Source organism: Cavia porcellus, unplaced genomic scaffold (genome assembly GCF_034190915.1).
Source record: "Cavia porcellus strain 051 isolate PalLab524CR breed Dunkin Hartley unplaced genomic scaffold, mCavPor4.1 scaffold_21, whole genome shotgun sequence".
NCBI lineage: Eukaryota > Metazoa > Chordata > Mammalia > Rodentia > Caviidae > Cavia > Cavia porcellus.
In genome coordinates this window covers 6,388,346-6,411,917 of record NW_026947504.1, presented here as the reverse complement: position 1 = coordinate 6,411,917, position 23,572 = coordinate 6,388,346, and the positions used below count along the sequence as shown (strand labels likewise).

General features: G+C 36.7%; 1 protein-coding gene and 1 non-coding gene across 9 annotated transcripts in view; both read left to right on the top strand.

Annotated features, from left to right (window-relative positions):
- The window catches only part of Sil1 (SIL1 nucleotide exchange factor), a 314,976-nt gene that overhangs the window by 243,443 nt on the left and 47,961 nt on the right, over positions 1–23,572 (top strand). The window lies entirely within an intron of this gene.
- On the top strand, positions 3,618–3,736 carry LOC111753714 (5S ribosomal RNA). The gene has a single exon (XR_002788508.1). It is a non-coding gene; the product is annotated as a 5S ribosomal RNA (ribosomal RNA).

Sequence of the window (23,572 nt, the reverse complement as noted above, 5' to 3'; positions counted from 1 at the left end):
GTCCTTCTTATTATTTTCTCCCCTCGTGGTCTTTATCTATTGCTTTATGTATTTCAAATCCTACCTCAGTGTGGACACCAATGTCTACATTTAAGTCCAGTCTTTCTTCTGAGGTTTTATCCTACATTTGTACCGGATTGTCTGATTCCACCTCAGACTCAAGGAGAAAGTTGAACTCATTATCTCTCTCACAAATTAGATGTTCCCTCCCACATTCTATTTTTATATATTCTTGGCACTGTAATTATTGTAGTTTCCAAGCTTGAAACTTTTGAATGATATTTTAGTCTTTATTCTCTTTCACTAAATTGGTGCACAAGTCCTACGGACTTTTATTTCCACTATTGTTACATATTAAACCATGCCCCTTTTTCTTATACTTTAAGGACCGTTGATGTTGTATGAACATAGCAGCCTGTTTAGGGAGAGGTGTCTTTCCTCCAGGAAGCAAGTGCTAAATAGTCTCAATTAAGCTTGGTAATCCCATTCTCTGTGGATGTGGATTGATTTTGAGATGGGCATATGACCCAGTTCTGACCAATGACATATAAGAGGATACTTACGAGGAAGGATTTTCTCCTATGAGAAGAAAGAGAGTAAGCAGACCGTGGCCTCTTCTTCCTTCCTTGATTATAGCTGTCTTGGAGCAGCAGCTGTCTTGGGCCAGCAAGATGAAAAGCATAAAGATAGAAATCCAACCTGCTTAATAGAGGGGAAAGAGAAAATGAAGCTGGGGCCATTATGGTATAGTTTAGTTCCTATAGTGTTTTTGGAACCACCTACTTGCAGATTTTCTTGTAAGAGATAATTAAATGTCTTTGTTTTTTTTTTTAAACCACTGTTAGTCATTATTCTGTTATTTTTAACTGAACGTATATTCTTATTACTAAAATACCCAGAAGTTCTTTTAAATTCCCCTTGCTTCTTCCTATACTCATCTGAATTTGTAATTGCATATTTGTTTGATAGCCCTTATTAGAGTACTGGCAGGAATCTGAGCCTTTTGCTGTCATAATTTTGCTGTCTCACTAGTGTATAGCACAGGACCTAGCATTGAGTAAATGCCTAGAAATTATTGACTGAATAAATGAAGAAACAAAGAAAGTGATACCTAGGAAGTGAATTGTTCATTAGCTAAGAAATGGAGGCTGAGTGAATAGTACTGATTTTATTACTAATGATGTAATAGTAGATGATTCAGATACCACACCTTGACTCTTTAAAATCTAAGGCCATAAAGAAAACTAGAGACAATAAAGTAGACAGTGAAGATCTCCAGTAGACTTGCTTTGAAATCTCTGTTTCTTTAAATTGTTTCCTTATGAACTGTTTTGTTCTGTTTTGACATGTTTAATCTTACCCTCTTTAAGACAAAAAACAAGTGTGTAGGACTGATAACCATATTACTAAGTTTTCGTTGGATCATTGAGCAGAACTGTTTGCAGTGTCATTATTTGAATATCACTTTGTATGCTTTAATTTTGTAACTTGAACAACTGTTTCTAAGATGACAATATGTAACTTATCAATTAGTGATTTCTTATGTTTATTTTTCTGAAATTCTGTATTATTTCTACCCTTTTTTTTCTTTTTTCTTTTTTTCTCTTTAAATTAAAAAAAAAAAAAAAAAATCTAAGGCCATGGAAACGAGTGTTACCCAACTGGCTGAAGGCCCAGAACATAGAAGGTTAGCAATTGGAATGAGGTCAGATGTTGGAGATGCCAGCATTTAGATAAAAGTTTAAATGTGACCCCTACAACTAGTCTGAACTCTTGACTCTAGTTACTAAATTTACCATACTCCTCCAGTGACAGGGGAGGTGCTCAAATCACTTGTATCTGATAAATTGATTAGCATAATAACCAAATTGACCCAGGCAATTGGATAGCCATGGCTCTTAAACTGCATTCAAAGTCTGATTACTTTTTTCAGATGGCAATTAATGACAAATGGAAAATGAGACCCGAGCCTGACCAGCTGCCCTGAGTACTGCAGAAATCAAGACTCCATTCTGGGGAGGGAGGCACCACTTTGCTTAATTAACTTGTCTTTTCAGCATTTCTTTGAATCCATCTCTGTGATGTGCCCTGACTCCTCCACATCCTCTTTGTGGCTGCCTTCAGACATTTTCATTATTGACTACCTCCTTTTAATTTTTTGCTTGCACAGTCCCAGCCACAAAGTTCTTTTCTTTATCTTCATCCTTATTAGCATTTGTTGCCTTGACTTCTAAACTGATTCTCTGATACATCAACTTCTCTGATGTATGCCAGTTTTTTCATATATTTCCTCAACAAAATTGAAAGCTTTGTGAGAACGGGGACTGGTACCCAAGTACATGACAATCATGTAGTTCCATGTGGTTGTTGAGAGTATAGACTGACACAAAAACTGAAATCACCAAGAATTGATAAGAAAAAGGAGGCCTTTTCTTCAGTGAGTATATATTGTTTTTGTAACTAACATTTAAACAGTAAATAGCAAAATGAAGCAGAACTGGGAGACTTCTCTAACAATAACAGTATACATTTCTCAAGAAACACTTTTAGTTCAAAATACCTGAAAATGTTGGATTAAATATTTAAACATTTCCTTAAATGTTCAGTTCAGCAAACAAGAAAAAGTTAATAACTTCGTATTCTTTTTTGTGGTGGCCCTGAATGAGAGTTAAATAAAGTTAAGCTTCTAAGAGAAGCTGGGAATGGTGGTACACACTTACAATCCAAGTACTCTGAGGGGATGAGGCAGGAGGATCTTTTGTTCAAGTCCAGCCTGGGCACCTTAGCGACTTAGCCCTATTAAAAAATTTAAAAAGAGCTGGGGATATAGCTCAGTACAAAGATCCTGAGTTCAATCCCCAGAACTGACAAAACAAAACAAAACATAAAACAAGCCAACCCCAACCCTTAATTTTGATTCAAGAAGTCCACTGAATCCCCCGTATCACTGAAGAAACTCACTGCCAGTAGCATAACAAGAGTACAAAGCAGCAGGGTTATAAAAACCAATAGAAAAAAGACAGATTAGCTACAAATTACCAGAAGTGGCAAAAGGAGAGAAAACAGTGTTCTGTGTTATTAGCCTAGTTGCTTGGCCTGAGAACTAGGCTTTAACGCCGTTTTCATGAATTCTGGGCATTAGTTGCCACTATAACGTTTCTTTCCTGGTTTCATCCGTATTTCATTTGAGGAGGAATCTGCTATGCTTCCCCAAAGTTAGAGGGACTTCTGGTCTGCTACATTTTTCATTTAGTGCTTTTTCATAGGCTGAGTTACAGGAAAGGGGACAATTCATTTCTCTGAGAACCAATGGAATTACAGAGACTGGTAGGGAAACAGCACAGACTTACTGTTTTGACAGTTCTTAATTTTTTATCTCCTAGCAGACCTCATATCCTCTGTTTTCACTTTTAGAGTTCTTACTGCTTTTGTAGAGAATACACTGCTTGTCATAAAACAGAAGTGCTTTATAGGAGAGATCAACTTGTGGCGTGACAATGTGAAGAGTTTTGCCTATGCACTCCACAAACAATTAAAGGCTCTGGAAATGATCCTTAGGGCAAACAGTAAATAAAGAAATGTCTTCTCAAGGAAATTTATTAAGTTTGATAGGAAAGGTCTACGGCCATACCACCCTGAACGCGCCCGATCTCGTCTGATCTCGGAAGCTAAGCAGGGTCGGGTCTGGTTAGTACTTGGATGGGAGACCGCCTGGGAATACCAGGTGCTGTAAGCTTAAAAAAAAAAAGAAAAAGTTTGATAGGAAACAGTAAGTCTGTGTTGTTTGATGTAAGACTATTCCCTTTCTTCCAGTTTCAGCTTGGTGTGATGGACAAGCTGCTGTAATCAATAAAGCAGGGTTTTCTCATCCTCCAGCTCCCCCACCTTGGGGATTTTAATCCTGTAAAGGATAGCATTTCTCATCCTGTCATTGAGATTTAGTTCAGGTGAAGGCATTTTGAGCATTTGGGAATTGAGTTCCTTCTTCAGCCCTTCTGCCTTTTAGGGAACAGAAGTTCTACCTTGACCATGGTGCTGTATGACTACTGTGAGCACCTAAGGTGGGGAGTTCCATGGCAAGAGAGAAAAATTGAGAGGTCTTCAGACTGCTGTCCTCCAATCCACAAATTCAACTCCTTTCACCGAGAGAAAAGCGTATCATTGTTCCACCTCTATTTCTGGTGTTCTAACTCAGAGATTTTTGCGTGGGGAAGAAGCAGACCATAAAACAACTGGGGGAAAAATTGAAGGACTTACCTTCAGCATAGACCGCAGACAGACTGACTGTTTGCAGGAGAGAACCAGGAAATAAGCCCTCTGGAGGAGCCCTCCTGGGATTAGAAGAGTTGTCAGACAAGGACCTCAGAAACTATTCCTTCAAAGGACACAAAGTTGATTTTCCTAGTTTGCAGAACAATTTGTGCCACTGGGCATTGCTGATAATAAGAGAACTTTTTATGTTTTACAAATTAAGCTTTTGTGTTGCCAATGTTTTAAGTATCATGAAGTATGAACTTATTTATGATATTTTCCTGTGTGGAAGTTAAAAATATTTGTTTATGTGAAGAAAACTGATTATCTATTCATGATTTCTTTACGTTTAGTGAAGTCTTCAATGAGAGTACATCAACGTTTCTTCCTATTCTTTCAAAAATACAAAACATTTCAAACTTGTAAAGGAGTTTTAAAAGTCTTGCACTTGTTACCTAGATTCAATAAACTAAAAATTGCTATATTTTCTTCAGATATTTTTTAAAGAAAAAGATATAGTTGAAGGCACTTTCCTATTCTTCCTAATTCTGTTTCCCTTTCTTCTTCCCTAGTGGTAACATCTGATCAGAGTTTAGTATATATTATATGTATTTTTGTAGTATAGCATATATATTATATATATTATATATATTGTCTTCATCTGTATATATCTATAATATGTAAAATTATGTAGAAATTGCTTTAGTAGTTCCCCATATTGTCCCATACAGCCATATTGTTTACATTTTCTGTGTAGCGTCCCGTTTTTTGAACAGACTTAAGTTGCGTATTTCCTTATTAATGGACATTTAGGTTGCTGCCAGCTTTTGACTATTACACTCAGTATTAGAGTGAACATCTTTGTGCATGACTCCTGGGGCATGTGTGCAAGCATATTACCTACGGTATATGCCTAAAAGTAGGATTGCCAGTTCAAACACTATGCACTGTGTCAACACAGTATGATACCAAATTGTTTTCCAAAGTGGTTGCTGGTGGAAATAAGCTTTTAATGTACTTGAGAAGTTGTTTCTCCATGTCATTGTCAAACTTTGATATCATTAGAGTTTTTAATTTCTGAAAATCTGATGGGTACATGATAAGACATATGATATAATATATCTTGCTTTTATTTTATCCTTCCCTGGCTGCTATAGAGGTTAGTATTATTTCCCCTACAATTGGAATCATACTGTATATACAACTATGAGATTCCTTATGTGTCTTCTTTCCCCCCTTCCTCTGTCCCTTTCCCCTCCTCACAAGTCCCAAGCAAATCAAGTTGATAATTATTCTTAAATGTCACAATGGTATACTTTTGCACATACATGTTTTAAAATTTTTTAATAAAAATTTTAATTTTCCATATACATACTGAATTTCTTTTGATACAGTATTTGTTATTGCAAGTCTGGTAATTTTCAAGTTTTCATTTTCTTTTTTCTTTTCTTTTTCTTTCTTTCTTTCTTTCTTTCTTTTTTTTTTTTTTTGTACTAAGGGATCAAACTCATGACCTTGCAGTTGCCGGTCAGGTGCTTGTGCCACTGAGCTAAATCCCCAGCCCCTCCTAAGAATTTTTTTAACTTAACAAATTTTTTGTGTCTGTCAAGGCAATTATATGATTTTGCAACTATTAACTTGATAATGTGATAAACTGCATTAGGAGATGCTCTAATGATTTACTTTAATATTTTGTTAAATTTAGCTTGCTAGTTTTTCTGATGAGTAAGATAAAATTTGTATTGTACAAATTAAACAAATAGCCAATTATGCATATATGTTCATAGTACCATTTTAACTAGCAAAACAAGGAAATAAATGATAAGCATACTATTCAGGCTGCAGTTTCTTCTAAGAAGAGGGAAAGAATCTATTTGCAAATGGTATATCATTCTCAGAATTGATGGGTGAAGCTTTGTTTTTTTTATACTGATTAGTGAGTTAATTTGTAAATTATTTGTACTTTACACAGTTTTTATGACACATAAACCAAACTTTTCAAACAAACTCATTTAATTGAACAATTAAACTTCTCAAAAAAATTAATAGGTGGAGTACATAATGGCCAGTTTGAGAACAGAATTGTAAACTGAACAAGCAGATCATTCTTGTTTAATAAGTAAAGCAAAGAACCATAATGTTTCAGACTCTTTTCTCTTAGGTAAAATATGATCACTGTTAGTCAACATAGTGATTTTGTGCCAACTAAGAAATTTGTATTCCAAATGGGGAGACATAGCTTAGTACTGCATGTAAAACTTCACTAAAGTTTTCCTCTAATTTGCTAGTTTTTACTTATAATTTTAATCTGCAATTAAAGTTATATTGGTCTTATGAGTTTTCTTCATCATACTATTCTTGTATCAAAGATACAGTAACATCATAAAAGGATTCATAACATGTCCTTTCTCTTTCTAGGGTCTAGGACAATTTTGTATAAAATAGGATTGTCAGTTCCTTGCAAGGCTGCAAAAACTCACCTATAAAACCATAAGTACTTAAAATTACTTAATTTTATTAATAAGTCTCCTTAGATTTTTTCTTATTGAATCAGTTTTAGTCATCTTCTATATAATTGCTGATTTAATTAGAAAATTTGCTGGCAAAAATTGTTTGTAATATTTCCATAGGATATGTCTGTCCATATTGTCCTCCCGGTCATTATGTCCCACTTGTTACTTATAATAATTTTTTAAATTTTTTATTTTAAAGAGATTAAGACAAAAGAGAACATAACAAATCAGATCAGAACAGAACAATGTAAGCAACACAGTATTTCATCACAAGACAACCCGATATTAACAGTAGCTACCATAATGTCTCTTTCTTTGAAATAGTTGAGCATAGCTTCACATACAATAGTATCAGACATAACAGAATAGTATAAAACCATTCAAGAGAATGAAAGTATTACAGGGCCTTCAGAACCAAATAACAGAAAATGAACAATGGCTACTATATTATCTCATTATCCATAAAAATTTAATAAGATACAACATGATACAAGCACAGGAAACAAGAGTAAAAGCATAGTAGGACTTCGAAGCAAGATAATATTAAATCAGCACTGGCTATTATAATGCCTTGTTTTCTTCAAAGTAGCTGTTCATACACTTATAATAATTTTTATCTGTCTTGCTTTCATGTTTTGCTTAGCCCATGTCATTAGATTTCTCATTAGAATAGTCTTTTGGTTTTATTTAGTTGTTTTTTTCCTCTTTGTTTTCTATCTTTATTTTTGCAGTTGATTTTATTATTTTCTTCTGTATATTACCTTTAAGTGCTTTTTCCCCCTTTCCTTTTTCACTGTAACATTTTTCCTTTCCTGACTTTTCAAACTGAGTGCATTGCATAGTTAAATGCTCTATAATTTAAATCATAGGTTTAAAAAATCCATGAATTATTTAGTAATGTGGTTTTAGTTTCCCAAATACATTGTTTCTTTCCTGTATTTATGTGTTAAGTGTTATATGCCAAGATTATGGTTTGTATGACAGTAATTCTTTGGTACTCAGACTTTTTCCCCCTGTTTTTAGAAACTGGGTCCAAGGGCTTCACACTGAGCTATATCCCAGCCCTTTTTAAAAAAATTTTTTATTACTTTTAATTTTGAGATAAGTTTTCACTAAGTTTCCCAGACTGGGCTTAAACTTGGAATCCTCCCGTCTCATTGTAGGTATGCATTCCCACACTTAAGTGAGACTACCTTTGTTTCACCTGATATGTGTAGTTAGTTTTTGTACATGCCCTATGAGTGCTATTTATTGTATAATGAACATATATAATTTTGCTCTATGTGTGTTTATTCACTTTTTAAAATTAATCTATTTCCTTTTATTGTGATTCATTGGCATATTTGGATTATTTTCTACCATCTGTTTCAACAGTGAATTTTTAACATGCTTCATTGAGGTTCGAAGTTTAAAGTACAGTTTAAACCCCCTTTCAGCAGCCACCATGAGGAAGGCATATAAGAATTATTCTATAGGGTTAGGAAAAGATTGTAGATCTATGAACAGATTTAAGCTTTGTGGCAAAATATGAATAAGGGGCTTGCTTGTGATATTCTGTAACTCCTGAGATTCATGATTATATGAAGCTGCAGAAGATGTCAGTGTTACTTTTGAAGATAAACAAAAGGTAAATTTGCATAGAATATGAGTAGAATCACAGAGCTAAAGGAATAAATAGAAGTAAAAAAGAGACTTCCGGGAGAACATGGCGGACAGATAACAGCAACTACCGGAGGCTCTCTGAAAGACTCGGCTCAGAAGCCAGAAATGGTGCGGACTAAGGAGACATAAGCAGGTGGAGATATGCTCTGCTGACTCAGGAACGAACTGGGCTGAGAGAAACCAACTTGGAATGCATTCCTGGTGCTAAAACAGGAACAGAAAAGCCTCGATGTGGAGGCTGAACTCCGCGCCATTGGAAGCCACGATTTGGGTTTCCCGCCGCGCGGCGGCTGGCTGCCTCTACAGTGGCTCAGCAAGGAGAGAGACGTGCAGAAGCTCTGAGAACGGCAATCTGCGAACGGCAGGGAGGCGTGCACTGACTTGTGGTGAGGTGAGTGAGAGAAGCTGACACTCTACCACAGTTTGACTCCAGCGGAGGACTTTCTGGGCCCGAGCAGTCCTGCGGGAGCAGGGCGCGGTGGCGACTCCAGCCACACATCCCCCTCTCGGGCGGGATTGGTGAAAAGTGCCTGGCCTGTGTGACGCTGCCGGCGGACCTGGTAGGCTGTCCCAACCCAGATCCCAGAGCCTGACGGTGGCTGGGAGGGGAGACACGTAGGCTGCCTGGTCCGTAACTCCCTGGTGCGCAGCGGTGAGCAGGAACACCTAACTGGCGCAATTCGATCAGGCTGTGGCTGACTGGGAGAGAAGCTGGGCCTCTTATATAAGCTTGTATATATAAGGAACAGAGAAGAAGAGGCAGCATGGGAAGAGGCAGTAACAAGAAAGGCTCCTCGGCCCCCAATTCTGAGAAACAGGCAATAGCAGACACCGCACCAATATACATAAAGGCACCATATAGAGAGCCTCATAGACCAATTCAGGAATGAAGTTATCAACGACCTGAAGCTAGAAGTATGCAGAATAGTTAGAGAAATGCTAAGTACCACCCAAGAAAAAACAGGTGGTGGAATGGAAGAACAGAAAAAAAGGGGAGAATTGTTTGATGGAGAAAACAGAGAAAGCATAGAATACGTGAAGCAGGTTCAAAGGGACTACCAAGATACCAAGAAGTCTATAGAAGACTGGCATAACAGCTTGAAAGAAACTAAGGACAGACTATCTGAGCTGGAAGGCAGACTTGTAATATGGGAGAATGAAATGAAAAACTTCTTAAAAATAACAAAGAAACAAACAGCAATAATACAAAGACAAGAAGATGATAAGAGGATCCATAACTTCAGGATTAAGAACATAAAAGAAGAAGTAGGGACACAAACAAGTGAACTACAAAAGCTACTCACAGAAATAATCCAGGAGAATTTTCCTAATTTAGCAAAAGGTAAAGATACTCAGATGTATGAGGCATACAGGACCCCAGCTACCTACAACCCAAACAGAGCAACATCCAGGCATATAATAATAAAAATTCCAGAAATTCAGTACAAGAACAGAATATTAAAAGCTGTAAGAGACAAGAAACAGACCACTTACAAGGGAACACCCATCAGAATTACAGCAGATTTCTCGGCACAAACCATCAAATCACGAAGAGCGTGGGGGGAAATAATTCAAGCTTTGAAAGATAATAATCTCCAGCCAAGATTGAGATATCCTGCACAACTGTCCCTGGAAATTGATGGAAAAACAAGGTGCTTCCCGGATAAAGAGGAACTGGGGGAATTTGCAACCACCAATTCAACTCTACAGAGAGTATTGCAGGATATTCTAAAAAAAGAAAAATACAAAGAATCCAGAAATAATGGCAGAGAGGCCACAACGAATGGAGCAGAGAACAAAATGAAGAAGACAAACTGACAGCTACTGACAGAAAAAGAGCTCAACAGAAATGAGGCAGAGAAGATTGGATGATAGGAACAGCTATTTTGGAGAAAATGACATCTTAATAGGTAATACTGATTTAGTAATCATCTTGTTTTGAAGTCTCATCTAGCTTTTGTCCTTCTGTCTCCAATGGTCTAAATAGGTTGTATCTTACTGGATTTTATTATGTACGATAGTATAAGCAAAAACCTTGTAAAGACAAGGAGATTATACAGAAACGATTGTTCATTTTCTGTTAGTCAATTCTAAATACTCTGTAATGCTGTCATTCTCTTGAATGGTTTTACATTGTTTTGATATACTTAATGCTACAGTATATGAAGTTGTACTCAAGGATTTCAAAGAAAGAGACAATATGGTAACTACTTTTAGGTTAGGATTATCTGGTGGTGAAACACTATTCTGCTTAAATGGTTATGTTTTGATCTGTGCTGTTTCGTTGATATGCCCTCTTTTATCTCAATCTCCACTCCATTATTTACTTTTTTATCTTTATCCTTTTAATTAAAGGAAAAAAATAGCAGGATATATTATGTAACCCACTTTGACTTTTCATTACCTTGATTTAAAGCCCTGTATTACTCTCACCATCTGGTTTTTAACTGATGTTCCCCTATTCTGTTTTGCTGGATAGTATCAGGTTCGAAAGTTTAGGCATCAGCTGTGAAGATAATGAGAATCATTATGACGCCCATTCTTGTTGACTTTTATCTACTTTTGAAGACCTACAATGTCTCCAATGTTTTTGTTTTGTCGGTTTTATTCTTTACTGTTTTGTTCAATTGTATTATAACTAACGATATAGACAATTCTATTAGAGATAGCGGGAGGCATTATAGTAACCATTGTTGATCACCTTGTATTATGTTTTTACATTGTCTATTATGTCCATCCTTTTGACTTGACCGATTCTGTTCTGTTATGTCACATTTGGTTTTACTCTCTTCCAAAAAAGTAATAAGAACCGTGGGAGCAATGAAACCCAAAATGTGTAATAGTCATGGTACAAAAGAGAGGAAAAGAAAGTGCTCCAAACTATATAACTGCATGTATATTTAAGTGTATAAGATAGAAAATGATATCACAGAGTTTTATTGGATCAATGAACAGAACTGTTTGCAGTATCATTGATGGAATGTCCACTTTACAAGCTTTAATTTTGTGACTTGAACAATTATTTCTAAGATGACAATATGTAATCCATTAACTAGTGATTTCCTACTGTTCATTTTTTTTTCTGTAAATCTGTATAACTTGTACCCTTTCCCTGCTTTTTTTTCTTTTCTCCTTAAATAAAATTAAAAAAAAAGAAGTAAAAAAGAAACAACTTTAGAATTTAGAAAATGATTGTGATGACATCATGATCGCTGATGATAATACCTGATGATATCTTATCAAATCAGTGATGTTTTCATTAGCCATTCTCAAGAAGAAACACAAGAAATGGTAGAAGAAGCAAAGAAAAATTTGCAAGAAGAGATTGACATCTTAGAATCCAGGGTAGAATTAATTCAGTGGGTGTTAGCAGATTTGAAAGTTCAATTATATGCAAAATTTGACAGCAACATAAACCTTGAAGCTGATGAAAGTTAAACATTGTATAACCCCTTTTAAAATTTGTTTAATAAACTTGAATATTGTTTAAAATGATAATTTCCCTTCTTTACCTGGAAAGGAAAAATTTCTTTTTAAAAAATTTTCATTTCTTTAATGGAAATTTGCCTATTTTCATATCGTTACTTATTTATTTTATATTTTTAAAAGAAGGCAGTATTGATCTATGTATTTTGCATAATGATCATTTCAAGTCTAGAGGCTTTATGTCATGTTATTAAAATCAGTTAAGCAATAAAAATAAATAAATAAACCCCCTTTCAAACATTACAGAAACTCTAAGAATGTGTTAACTCCAGTTTCTCCAGTCTTCACTTTCCATGGTATTATTGGGTAGTACTTTAATGAACTTCATAAATTAGTGATTATTATCTTTTTTTTGGTCTTTTTCATTTTTTTACCGGTACCAGGTGTCGAACTCACGACTGCCTGCTTGCAAGGCAGGCACTTATGCCACTGAGCTAAATCCCCAGCCCCCGATTATTATCATTTTTAATGTCAACATTTGATGGTTCATACTTTTTCATATTTTACTGATTTGCTTTTTTTTTTTCTTTTGGTCTGTTCTCTTTCCGAGGTTCAATCTTAATTATTCTTTCAGCAAATGCCTAGGGTGGTAAGCTTATTGGTTTTTCCAAATACCGTTGTCATTCTGCCCTCCCCCTGAGTGGTAGTGTATCTAGTTATATTTTTGGCATGTATTTTTATTGATGAAAAATAATTGACATTTTAATAGTTTTGCCTTCTACAAGCAGTCATTTTTCCCTGATTGTTTAAATGTTTTGCATTTGTATTTATTATTGTCAAATCTTGCCATTTTAATGTCCATGTGTGCTTTGTTTTAATTTATCTTCCTTGGCTCTGGATGCATTTTTTATAAACTGCAGACTTTAGTTATGGAAATTTCTGGTTTATTACCAGTGTTATGTGGTTCATCACCAGCAGCTCTGCCCTGTTTCTCTATTTGGGGATTATATTGTACCATCTGTTTCTAACATCTCTTAACTGTTCTCTTGTTTTTTTCTTTTCTTCACATCACACAGGTAATATGCTGACATTGTAAGAAGGTTTGAGGTAGGCACAGCTCACATAGTGGCATGGTCACACTTAAAAATAAAGCTTTTTTCTTTCTTTCTTTTCATAAACCTTAATCTCTCTTTCTGGATTATTTCTTTTACTTTGATTTCTAGTTAAGTGTCTCTTCAGTGTGTCTAATGTACTTATTAGGTTAATAACATCTTTAATATTAAATGATTTTTTTCATTTATAGGAATTTCTTTCTATTGCTGCTTTAAGTGTATTCTAAGTTTTGATGTGTGGTACTTGATTATGTTCAGTTGGAAATATTTCAAGTTTAATTATGATTTCACTTATTGTTTTTATTTCTAAATATGATAGAAAGCTTCTAATTATGTTTTTATGTTTTTGTTTCTGGCACCTAGGTTGTGATCAGAGAAAGGCCTTTAATTATTTTTGTTTTTTGAGATAGAGTCTTGCTGTATAGTTCAGGCTGACCTTGAACTCACTGTGTAGTCCAGGCTAGCCTTGAACTCACAGCAGTCCTCCTGCCTCAGCCTTTCAAGTGCTGGTATTGCAGATGTGTGCCACCACGCCCGGCTTATGTAGTCATTTGAAATCAGTTAGACTTTCTGGTTGGTTAGTATCTGCTGTGGTTTGACTGAACATCCCCCAAAGGTGCATGTGCTGAAGGTATGGTCTGTGGATAGCATGTTGAGAGGGGGCTAGGCCTACTGGAGAACCTAGGTCATAGTGCATACTGGGTCTGGGGATTGCAGCCCAGTTTCTCAGTTTCTCCAGGCTTCCTGGATCCTGAGTGAGTGGTTTGCTGCAGCACACACTTCCTTTTATTTCCCTCCGGTGCCCTTCCCAGAGGCCCAGAGCAGTGGGGTCAGCCGATCATGGACCATGAACCAAAATAAACCTCTTATGTTTATAGGTTTATTGCCTTAGGTATTTTATTACAGTAATGTGAAGCTAATACAGTATATATTCAGTTTTTGTAAATGTCATACCTGTACCTGAAAGGAATGTATATTCTATACTTTTAGGGTAAAATATCCTCATCCCAATTTCATCCTCTGTACATATATACAGATGATCATACAGTTGTGATGGTTTGACTTAGGATTTTTTAACTTTTGCTTTTGCATTATACATTGAGCAGAAAACATTTCACAGTTTTATTTATTTTTTGATGCTACTAAACACCTTCAAATGAGCTATATTCCCAGCCCATAACCCCCTTTTTTTTTCCCAGATAAGATCTTACTAAGTTACCCAGATTAGGTTGGAATTTGTGATCCTCCTGCCTCAGTCTCCCAGAGTACTGGGGTTATAAGCATGTATCACTGTACCAAGACATGTGAAATATTTTTTCCTCACTAGAAAAATATGTAGTACTTTCTCATGATGCTGGGTAGTAGCAGCAAACCACAAGTCAGCCATACAGTCAGGATAAACAGCCAATGCTCTATAGTCTAAGTGTGTAGCTAATCTATCATATTCAGTAGATAGGTGTCTTACATTCATTTTCTACTTGCAGCATTTTTGTTTTGTTCTGTTTTTGTCTTTTTTTTTTTTTTTTTTTTTTTTTTTGGTACCGGGGATTGAACTCACAACCATGTACTTGGCAAGGCAGGCGCTTATGCTGCTGAGCTAAATCCCCAGCCCATTTTTGTCTTTTTGAGACAGGGTCTTGCTATGCGTTGATCTCACTTTGTAGCCCAGATTGGTCTTGAACTTGCAACAATCCTCCTGCCTTAGCCTCCTGAATGCTGGAATTACAGGAATGTGCCACCATGCCTGGCTACTTGAAGCATTTTTAACTTATGATGTAACTCCATGATAAATCAGGAAACACATATATGTGTATATCTCATACCTATATGTACATACACATAATTGTTTGTAATACAAACATTATGTAAGACATTAGACTTTTGGTTTTTACCTAAAATGTGTTAGTTTTATACTTATTCTGAAAAGATATTTTTTTAAATTTTTTTAATTTAAAAAAGATTAAGACAAAAGACATAACAAAGCAGATCAGAACAGAATAATGTAAGCAACACAGTATTTCACCACAAGACAACCTGATATTAACAGTAGCTACCATAATGTCTCTTTCTTTGAAGTAGTTGAGCATATCTTCACATACAATAGTAAGTATAAAACCATTCAAGAGAATGAAAGTATTACAGGGCATTCAGAACCAAATAACCAAAAATGAACAATGGCTACTATATTATCTCATTTTTCTTTTTTTTTTTTTTTGATCTTATACTGACATAATAAAAATTTATTTCCTATCCCCCAGTTATGCACAGGAATGTATTGAGGAGGAGCTTCCTGCAGAACCCAGAAGGATGTGCACCTGGGACCTCATCCTGGCTTGGCTTGGTCAGAGCCTCTGTGCTCCTACTAGCATGGGGTAGGACCATGTGGCTTCTGAGGTCTCCAGGTCTGCGCTAACTTTTCATAACACTTTGTCTTTTTGAGACAAGGTCTCAATATGCAGCTCAGGCTGGCCTTGAGCTCACTTTGTAGCCCAGGCTGGTCTCAAACTTTCAACAATCCTCCTGCCTCAGCCTCCTGGGTGCTGTATCTCATTTTTCATAAAAAGTTTGTTTATGCTATCACACATATTAAAATCCAATAAGATACAACATGATAGAAGCAGTGGAAACAGAAGAACAAAAGCATGGTAGGACTTCAAAGCAAGATGTTATTAAATCAGCAATGGCTGTCATAATGTCTTGTTTTCTTCAAAATAGCTGTTCATACCATCACACACAATAAAATCAAATAAAACAGAATAAAACCATTCCAACTAATGAATGAAAGGATTATAAGGTTTCAAGGCAATGTAATGGGGAATCATGATTACCATAAAATCTTATGTACTCTTACCATTTCTTACACTAGGGAGAATATGTGGTATTTATACATGTGAGTTTGACTTATTTAACTTATGGTATGGTCTCAAGTTGCGTCCATTTTCTTATAAATATATCAATGTGATACTCTTTATAGCTGAGTAGTACTCCATTGTATAAAAATACCACAGCTTTTTTATCCATTCCTCAGTTGATGGACACTTAGGTTGTTTCCAAGATCTGGCTATTACAAATTGTGCTGCAAAAAACATGGGTGCACATATATCACTGTGGTATACTGTTTTCAGTTCTTCTGGGAATATGCCTAGGAGTGGAATAGCTGGAACAAATGGGACCTCCAATCCCAGCTTTTTGAGGAACCTCCAGACTGACCTCCACAATGGTTGCACCAGTCTACACTCCCACCAACAGGTACAGAAGAGTTCCTTTTTCCCCACAGCCTCTCCAGCATTTGTTTTTGGTAGTTTTCTTGATCCTGGCCATTCTTTCTGGAGTGCAGTGGAACCTCAGGTGCTGTTTTAATTTGCATTTCTCTAATGACTAATGATGATCAGCATTTTTTCATGTATTTGTTTGCCATTTATATTTCTTCATCTGAGAACTGATGGGCATCTCAGATGCCCATTTTTGGATTGGGTCTTTGAATTTCGGAAGTCTGATTTTTTAAAATTCTTTATATGTTTTAGACAGAAGTCCTTTGTCTAAGGGACAGTTCACTAAGATTTTTTCCCAGTTTGTGGATTTTCTTTTCACTATGCTGGAGATTTCTTTTGACATGCAGAAACTTTTTAATATGATGAAAAGATATTTTCTCTGGATGTAGAATTCTGTGATAATATTTGCTTTCTTTCAGTAAATTAAATATACATTCTGTTCTGCTATCGTTGCTTTTGAAAAGCTAGCTGTCATCAACTTTGGAAATAATAACTTTGGCTATTCCTTTGAAAATAATCTTTTTTTTTTCTACCTGTTTTTAATCTTTTCTCTATGATTTCTATTTTTTTCCTATAAGATATGTATGGTATAAATAACTTTTCTGCTTATAGTTGAATTTATTCAATCTGGATTTGTGTCTTTAATTTGTTCTAGAACATCTTCAGATATTATCTCTTCAACTACTATCTGTTTTGTTCTAATTCCTGTTTTTCCAAAACTCTGGGTAGCCGTTGTCTTGGCTTTTGTCTCCTTTTCCCTATCACCTGGTGGAACTAAAAGCCACATTTAACAGAATCTGTGAATGCTATAGGCCTCCGTGGTTTCAGTACTGTAGTTATTTCTCTGGCTTATCTCTTCCTTAGCTTTTGGCCTAGTAGTTCCTAATCATTTTGTTGGGGTTTTTTTCCTCTTAAAGAAATTTAAAATATTTTATTCAGCTTATTTGCTGATGTTTAAAAGATGAGTCTGAATAATCTAACACACCATTGTTGGAAATGTTTGTTTTGTAAAGTACTAGTAACTACCCGACTGAACCATCTTACTGTTTATGGTATTTCAGTTTACTTTTTTATTTGCATGGTCATTCTGCACTGCAAACAGTGATAAACTTCTTTTTTCTAAAATAAGAAATAGATAACGGGTACTTTTATTTGTATTGGAGATGGGTTCAAACAGGATTTTACTTTATAGTTCAGGCTGGTCTTGAACTTGTGATGATCTTCCTGTCTCAGCCTCCAAGTGCTGGGATTGTAGGCATGTGCTTCCACCCAGCTTATTTATGTCTATTTTGAGAGGAATGATTTTGATTTTTAATGATCATGCATGGTACTGGCGTTTGATTGTATGTGTTTACATATTTATTGCTAGTTGTATACATATGTATGAATAGGTATGCTAAAGGTAAATATGCATACATACATCAATTTCATTTTCATCATGGCCTCTATCAGACATTTGTGGTGAATTTTATATTTTTTACCATCTACTACGATGACTAGTTGTTTTCCCATCACTGAGACACCAGACCTGCCATTCACACCTTAAAGGAGGAGAGGTTTATTTTGGTGCACAGTGTCAGTTGTTCAGTCCATTATCAGTGAGGTCCAAAGCCAAAAAAACCGTGGGGAAAAGGTCTGTTGTAGTAAAACTGCTCACCACTGTATTTATTTTTCATTTTTACAGTGTTGGGAATTGAACCCAGGGCCTCATACATGCTAAAAATGCACATGATCTACAATTGAGCTACACACCAGCTTTTTTATAAATATATTTTAAATTTATACATACAAATTATACATTTTGTTGAGTACCATGTCTTTTATTGTGGTGGACTTTTTTCTTCAATTGGATTTTATTGCTCTATTTTAGATACACATAATGATCATATTCATCATACAGAATTTGTATCTGTCCATGATATATCCTGATTCTTCTTTTTCCCATTCCCTTACCATCTCTTTAGCCCTTCACCCCTTCCATTTACAAAAGCTTTGTTTCCATTTTTTCTTTCTTTTCTTACTTTTTAAAGTTTATTTATTTTTTCCTCCTTTCCTTTTGTGATTTTTTAATTTGTTTATTTATTTTTGCTATGCTAGGGAGGGAACCCAGGGCTCTGAAGATGATAAGCTGTTCCTCAGCACTCTATGTAACATTCTGACATCAGTTTTGTATCTGTGGAGTGTGGGGACTTGCAGAGCACACCAGAGAAGACTAACTTGAACTAGATCTGCTGTGGTCGTGATGTGTAATAAAGGAGCCTGCAGGGCTGGGGGCTTTCATATAACATCTAATTTAACACACTCCCACTGTTGGGCAGCTTATATCACTATAGTATCAATGGATCTAATCACTTTTATTGGTCTTTTCATTAATAGAATTAACCAGCCACCTGATAGGACAGTCATGGTGTACTACTGGTGGTTTAAGCTTTCCAGCAGTGAGACATATGAATTATGAAAGTGTTAATTGTGAAAGTGTTAATCTTTACAAAAACTCAGGGTGAGTAATAGAATTCTGGCTTCTTAGAGGAGGGTACTGCCCAAGGCACACATCTTGTGGGAGTGTTAAACACTTTAAGCCCAGATCTCAAAGCCATGTTCTTTCTATAGTTTAGAGAGCCAACAGACTTTCACACTTAGGACCTCCCTCTGAGGGTCCTGAATGGGGTTCCTAGTGTCTTTCTTTATCAGTTGAAAAGCTTTAGCTTTTAATTTTTGAGGTTAGAGTGATATGGAGACAGAAGAACTGGGGTTTATGGCGAGGTCTCTCTTCAGGATATCTCCCTCAGCCAGACTGGTGGTCAGGATGAGGCTTGATAATTCTGTTCTGTATTATTATTTCCTTCTATCCTTTTCATAAACATTAGGAGATGCCCAGTGGATACTGGAGTGCTTCTCATTAGCAATCTCATACTCACATGCTTCTTCCCACGGACAGTAAACCCTGAAAAAGCTTTGACCAAACTTTCCAGACATAGTCTTGTTTTGACTGCAATGAGTATGTTGTTAAACTCTCTTGATTTGGTTTTTTTTTTTTTTTTTTTTTGTCTTTTTCGTTTTTATTGGTACCAGGAATCGAACTCACGACTGTCTGCTTGCAAGGCAGGCGCTTATGCCGCTGAGCTAAATCCCCAGCCCCATTTTTTGTTTTTTGTTTTTAAACAAGTCCCTTCTGAGTAGTTTGGTTTTTTTTTTTTATGTTTATATCACAAACCATAGATGGGAAGTCTTCAGTGATACTTCCTGTGTTCACTCTCTCCTATCAAGTGCTTTTGAATGTTTTGTTTATTGAGTTCTGATCAGTTTGCAGTTTTTCTCCCTGCCTCTGTTCTACCATTAACAGTAGTTCATTATCTAAAGAGCAGAATCCATGAAGGACTAGGGAGAGGACAATCATTGGAAAATGGCAGGAAATACTGACCCTTGTGCCCCACTGATGATTGCCATGCCTTGCATGTGCTGTTTGGATAGAAGCCCCAGGAGCAGAGTTTTGGGGGCTTTTTAGAAATTTGGCTGCATCCTATTGTCTTTGAATGTGTGCAAAGTGTTTAATGAATTGCACTAAGTAAAAAAAAAAAAAAAAAAGGCTGTCACATAACTGCAGAAAAGGAAGATTTCCTCATATTGGACAATCTGTAATCCCTTTGTTTCAGGGAAATCCCGAAGACTGACTTCCCAGGCTGCATCCCTGCCCCCATTGTATTTCACTTGCTTACAGAGCCTTGAGGTTTAAAACTAATTTATTTCTATCCCATTTTCTCTATGCTTTTATTTCTGCATTTAATCAGTTGCCTTGGACTGCTGCAACTTCAGCCAGGCTGCCAGGAAAAGGATGATAGCTGGACCGTGGTTGCCCCAGCCTCCATCTAGACAGAGCATCTGGCCACTATGCCAAAAAGAAACGGTCTCAGGCATTTTAGCTGTTTCTGACTGGAAAGTGAACAATAGGGTATGCTATAGTCTCTCCTGTCCTCCTCAAAATGAGAAGGCTAAAGAGGCCTTTGAAAATCACTTGGAAAGCATGTGAATGATAAAATCACTTGTCCAATTCCCAAGAGCTTTCACCAAGTTACTTTCTCTGTCTACCTGATCATTTTGATTCTCATGGCAAGAAATTAAAACTAAAAGCTATCCCAGTAGGGTTTCTGTTTGGCAACAGGCAGAGTTCTGGGGCCATTCTAGAGATTATATAGGGATTTTCCCTTATAGTGGTCACTTTGGTGCCTTTACTCTGTTTTTATTTTTTGTTTGGTTTGGTTTTGACATAGGGTCTCACTATGTAGTTCAGGATGGCCTCGAACTCACAGTGACCCTCCATACCCAGCTCTAGTGCCTTTACTCTGAACACATGTCTCCATACTATTCACTGTCTTGCTGGAAAATTTTTGGGGTGGGTGCTGAAATTAAAAAGAAAAACAAAGGCCAACCAGAAGGTGGGCCCAGGAATAAATTGATAGTATATTTCTCATCCAGGAGCAGAGGACAGGAATTATCAAGCCCTGCCTGAAGCATACATATTTGTCTCAAATCCTTGTTACACAGATGCTTTTGGCCAAGAGCTGTGTATAGGGATCAGTGACTGAGTGGAGAAGTCTCACATTCCACTCAGTGCCGCTGTAAAATGATTTGTTCGAGCCCATAAAAACCAGCTGAGAGGAAAAGATGAGTAAGGAGCATAGAGTTTTGGGGCCAACATGTGGCATTCAGGTGGTATTTCCTGCTAAGTGAGACAGCGCCTGGATCCAAAGGGTGATGTATTCCTGCAAAGTTCACCTAAAGCCTTTCCCTTTGGCCCTATAACTCATTATGAATTTTGACTTAAATGAGCTTCAGTTTCCCCTTTTGCAAAGGTGAGAAGCTGTTGGGAACATACTAAGCTTGCTGGGACAATGGGAATTATACCGAGTCTACTCCCATTTCCCTTCCTTAACGCCGATAAGGAGTTGCCTGTTACTGTTAGAGATGTCGGTACATATTCAAGTAAATACAACTATATTAGTTTCCCCCCTGTTTGTACATAAGAAGTAGATATATGAGTCTACAATTTACTTTTTCCATTTAACAGAGTACCTTGAACATCATTATCAGTCCATAAAGAGCCTATTAGCAAGTAATGTTTTGTTTTTAATAATTGTGAAATGACTGAGGTGGAAGCTTTTGGGAAAATGCTCGCAATGACCCATGTTTAAAAATGACAGTGCCCCAATTAATTAAACTTATTACTAGTCAAAATTTATTGTTAGATGAAGGAAGGATTTGATTGTTGTGTCTAAGAAGTGATTGTGTTGGCTTTTTAGAGCCAGTATGACTCACAAAACATCTTTGATATTAAGTTTGGAATGACTATGTCATCAGTTCTGATTGCAAGTTTGTGTAATTCTAAATTTTATTTTTAAAATGTTAAGGCTGTGCTGTGCTCCTTTGCTGCAGTGTCTTCCCTCTCCACCGCATGGAACTATTTCACATAAACCACGGAGTAAGCGTCTGTGATAGGTGCACCATGGCCACTAGGAATTCGGGACTCTGTAGAGGCTTTGACTTTGCAACTGTGGAAAGTACAAATAGAAAGCTCAGCTCTTTGCATTTTCCCTATTGAAACCTGCTGACGAGTTGGGAATGCTTCCAAACACAGGTGGCCAACGGGCTGAGTCGTGGCCCTTTTCATGGTTATTTTCCTGGTAGAGATTCCCAGGTGATGGGAGTGAACTGAAGCAGGCCCCTGTACCCCATACTGCCAGGGCAGCTGCTTTAATCTTTCTGAGAGAGCCAGGTTATTTACAGAAGACAAAAACCTTATTTCTTGCTCTTTAGAGCAGTGGAGGGCTTAGACTCCTCAAGGATTGCCAAAGATTTCCAGAGGTCATGACTGCTGAAAGCAAAATGGTGCCTATTTCCCCCTCCTGAAAAGGCAATTAAAAATAAAAGTAATCTAATTTTAAATTAAATTCACCAGTCCCAAAATGATGACTAGATTTTTTTAAATCTTTCAATCTGGTACTGGGCATTGAACTCATGATCTCGTGCTTACCAGGCAAGCACTTACAATGCTGAGCTAAATCCCCAGCCCGATGACTGGATTTCTTAAAATAATATATCAAGGGGCTGGGGGTTTAGCTCAGCGGCATAAGCGCCTGCCTTGAAAGCAGGAAGTCGCGAGTTCGATCCCCGGTACCGATAAAAAGGAAAAAGACCAAAAAAAAAAAAATATATATATATATATCAAGTTAATTCAATTTTTTTCTCACATATCTTGTGTACCCATTCTTTGCCTAGAACAAACTGAGTCTCTCTGAGTCCCAACTTTGGGACTTCTAGTTTTCTAAGGAGCTTTCCCCTTCCTAAGATTTGGGCAACTGAAAAAAAATTTATGTCCCCTCTGGCCCCTTCCTCCGGATTTTTTTTAAAAGGTCAAGAATTTTGAAGATTTTTAAAAAGTTCTTTTGTTTATTTAAAAATAACTTTATCCAATCAACATTAAAATAGCTCTGAAATTTTTTTGTAAGAAATACGTTTTCTTTTTGAGTGTTCCATGATGAAATCAGTCTTAATTTCAGTTCAACTAGTGTGTAAAAACACACAGCGAGTGATTATTAGTCTCTGAAGGAGGCAAGACAGATGGAACCCAGAATGGAATTGGCTTTATGATTAATTGAATCCTTGAAGAGTTGAATAGAGTTAGAGCTGAGTTGGCCAAATCAGCGTCTTGAGATGGTGCCATCCCAAGCCTGGGAGAAGAAAGGGTCACAATAACCCAGATTTATTCTCTATTAAAATGGATTGAATGTATGCACCAGACGGTTCCCATTTTTAAACCATTGATGCAGGATAATTGGAATGGAAACAAACAAGATTAGAACTAGATTACAGGTATTTGTGCAGGTTGCCTCCTAAATCAATCAGAGTCCATGATTTGTTCTGCAGGTGCGTTATCATTAGAGTGAATCATTGGGACTCAAGACACATCTGGAGCTGTCCAGCCAAGGAAGGGGAGAGGGAAAAGGAAGGAGGGGGAGCTGAAAGCTGCCTGGAGTTGTGAACTAGGTGAAACTCCAGAATGCTTTTCTGTCTTTTTTGGGCAGAAATCTTTCAGAGAGAATTTTAATTTAATTTTGCTCTTTTTCTTTTTTTCTCTCTAGCAGGATGCATAGATTAGAAATGACTGCCTTTTCTCTATAGTGAGAAAATGGCTGTGTTCTTTTTTAATGTTTGGAGCAGTCACTTTGTGCAGCTGCTGCCTGTGGTGACCCTGCAGTCAGGGGGAGGGTAAGGATTGTACCCACTCTTAATTATCAAGTACATTGGGAAATGGATGCCCTAGTGCCTTGCTGGGGGCCTG